This window comes from Orycteropus afer, unplaced genomic scaffold, assembly GCF_000298275.1.
Source record: "Orycteropus afer afer isolate SDZICR_OR568_19922 unplaced genomic scaffold, OryAfe1.0 scaffold00723, whole genome shotgun sequence".
Lineage (NCBI taxonomy): Eukaryota > Metazoa > Chordata > Mammalia > Tubulidentata > Orycteropodidae > Orycteropus > Orycteropus afer.
Window position 1 is genome coordinate 703,898 of NW_006922310.1, and position 2,618 is coordinate 706,515.

The 2,618-nt window shown below is 36.6% G+C and overlaps 1 protein-coding gene across 1 annotated transcript in view; it reads right to left on the bottom strand.

Moving 5' to 3' along the window:
• LOC103211313 (magnesium transporter protein 1) overlaps window positions 1–2,618 on the bottom strand; it is a 127,447-nt gene that overhangs the window by 67,956 nt on the left and 56,873 nt on the right. The window lies entirely within an intron of this gene.

The window sequence follows — 2,618 nt, forward strand, 5'->3', positions numbered from 1 at the left end:
TTGCAGCCTCAAAGACCTCTCTGCTCATGTTTCAGCGGCACTGGAGTCAGGGAAATTCCGGCTTGCACCCAGTGGACCCAAGATTACTGACAAAGTGAAGTTCGGGCCCCTCAGTGCCAAAAAGCTGGCCCAAGACCTTTCAGTGATCCACTGTAGGAGTTGCTCCCTGGGCCCGCCCTCCTGCAGCGTCAATGGTCTCTCTGCTCAGGTATCAGCATTGCTGGAAGTGCTCGCTTGCACAAAGCTGACCCAAGTTACTGATAAAAGCAGATGCTGAGTGTAGATGCCAGGGGTGATCACTGGTTATGTTGGTGTGGTCGCTGGTATGCTGGTGTGGTGTATCTTCTTCCTTAACCCAGGGAGGTCTTGGATGGACCTTCTTGCCTGCTGGTCCTTGATACATTCTTTGTGATGATGAATGCCACAGCATTCCTCTTCAACCTGTCATTTGCAGCATAGTAGATAATATGGTTGTCTGATTGAAAATGGCCAAAACCAGTCCATTTCAGCTCAATAATGCCTAGGATATCAATATATATGCATTCCATTTAATTTTCGACAACTTCCAATTATCCTAGATTCATTCTTCATACATTCCATGTTCTGATTACTAATGGATGTTTTCAGCTATTTCTCGTTTTGAGTTGTGCAACATCAGCAAATGGAGGTTCCGAAAGCTTTACCCCATTCACATCAAGGTCGACTCATATTTTGAGCGTCTTCTGACCTGAGGGGCTCATTTTCTCGCACTATATGAGACAATGTTTCAGGGCTATTCATCAAATTTTCCAGTAACATATCAGTGTTTCACGACTATTCATAAGGTTTTCATTGGCCAATTCTTTGAGAAGTGGATGGCCTCTTCCTTCTTCTGAATACATACATATTTTTTTATATTCTACTTTTTATATAAAACATGTATCTAAATGTACTTAGTGCAGTTTTGTTATTATTTGTGTTTATTTAATTAGGTTAGTGGGTTTGTGCCTTGGAAAAGAATCAAATTGTGATTATTTTCCAAGGCTCTTAATATATACATTACTAAATTATTTTTCTGTTTAAATTCATGCTAGCAGTATACTTACAGTAAAACCTGTGAAAGCCAGAATGTGTTTAAGGCAGAAACTGTCAAAGCAGGAAAACGAAAATATTTTCCATTAAAACCATCAATAGAAAAGTGGTAAGACTGCATCCCGTCACAGGCAGAAATCTTGTTATATCTGGAAAAGCAAGGTAGTCCCATCCAGTTCTGGTTCTCACAGTTTCACTGTGCATGTACTTCTCTCAATAATTAATACTGAAAAAGGTAGTGGTTTTTTTTTTTTTTTTTTTAAGAAAAAAAAAAAAAAGAAAAGAACCAAGCAGTAAAAAGATGTATATTGATTGGACCAAAAATTGATACATTACTTTTATGTGTAGTAAGAATTCATTTCAATTCAGCCAAATAAGTATTTCCTGAATTTGTCTTCGTCTTTGTTCTAAAAGATAAAGTAAACCTTAGTCTTTAATTAGTAGATTAATTTTGATGACATTTATTGGTTCACGTAAACCAACATGGATATTGATAAATGGAGAAAGGCAATTTACAGAAGGGAAAACAGAAATGGCTCATAAACACTTAGGAAAATATTCAATCTCACTAATAATCAAAAGGAATTCTGGTGGTGCAGAGCATAAGGCATTTTTGACTGTTAACGATAAGGTTGGCAGTTCAAACCCAGTAGCTGCTCATGGAAGTAAGATGAGGCAAACTAGTTCCACAAAGATTTACTACCTTCAAAACTCGAATAGGGTCACTATGACTAAGAATCAACTTGATGACAGTGGGTTTGGTTTCGATTTTAATAATCAAAAGAAATACAAAATAATATAACATTTCCACACTATCTAATTTGCAAATATATGCACATAAACACATGTGTATTAGTGAGATTATTTAGTGCTGATAAAGTCAAAGAGAAACAAGTATTCTTAAATACCACTAACAGGAATCAAAACTGTTACAACTTTAGGGGAAAGAATTTGGCATTATCAGTTTAAAACATTAAGGGAACTTAAAATACTTATACACAGGACCACACAGTTATTTACCTTCTACCAATCTATTCCAAGGAAATATTATTAAAGGAGAATAAAGCTTAATATACTATGTAGTCACTATAGCAGCATTTATTATTATGAAAATTAGAAAAAAAATAAATGTTTAACAAAATCACAATGGTTAAGTAATTTACAGTATAGTTAGAGTATAATTTTAAAATTTTGTGTAAGAAAAGAGCTATTAGGTGACTGGGATCTTAAAAGCTAGCAAGCTGTCATCTAGACGCAATGATGGGTCTCTCCTTGTTCAGATCAAAGAAGAATGAAGAAAACCAAAATTCATGGAAACAATTAGTCCTAGCGACTGGTACACCATCTGATCTGCAGCGCATACAAATGAGACCAGAAGAACTAGATGGTGCCCGGCTACCACTGTCATCTACTTGGAAGGGGATCTATGTAGGAAATCCTTGATAGAGAGGGAGAACAATGTGAAACAAAACTCAAAATCATTTGGAGGGGGGAAAAAAAAGGTGGGGACCAGGTTTGCTGGTCTGACAGAGCCTGGTGGAACCACT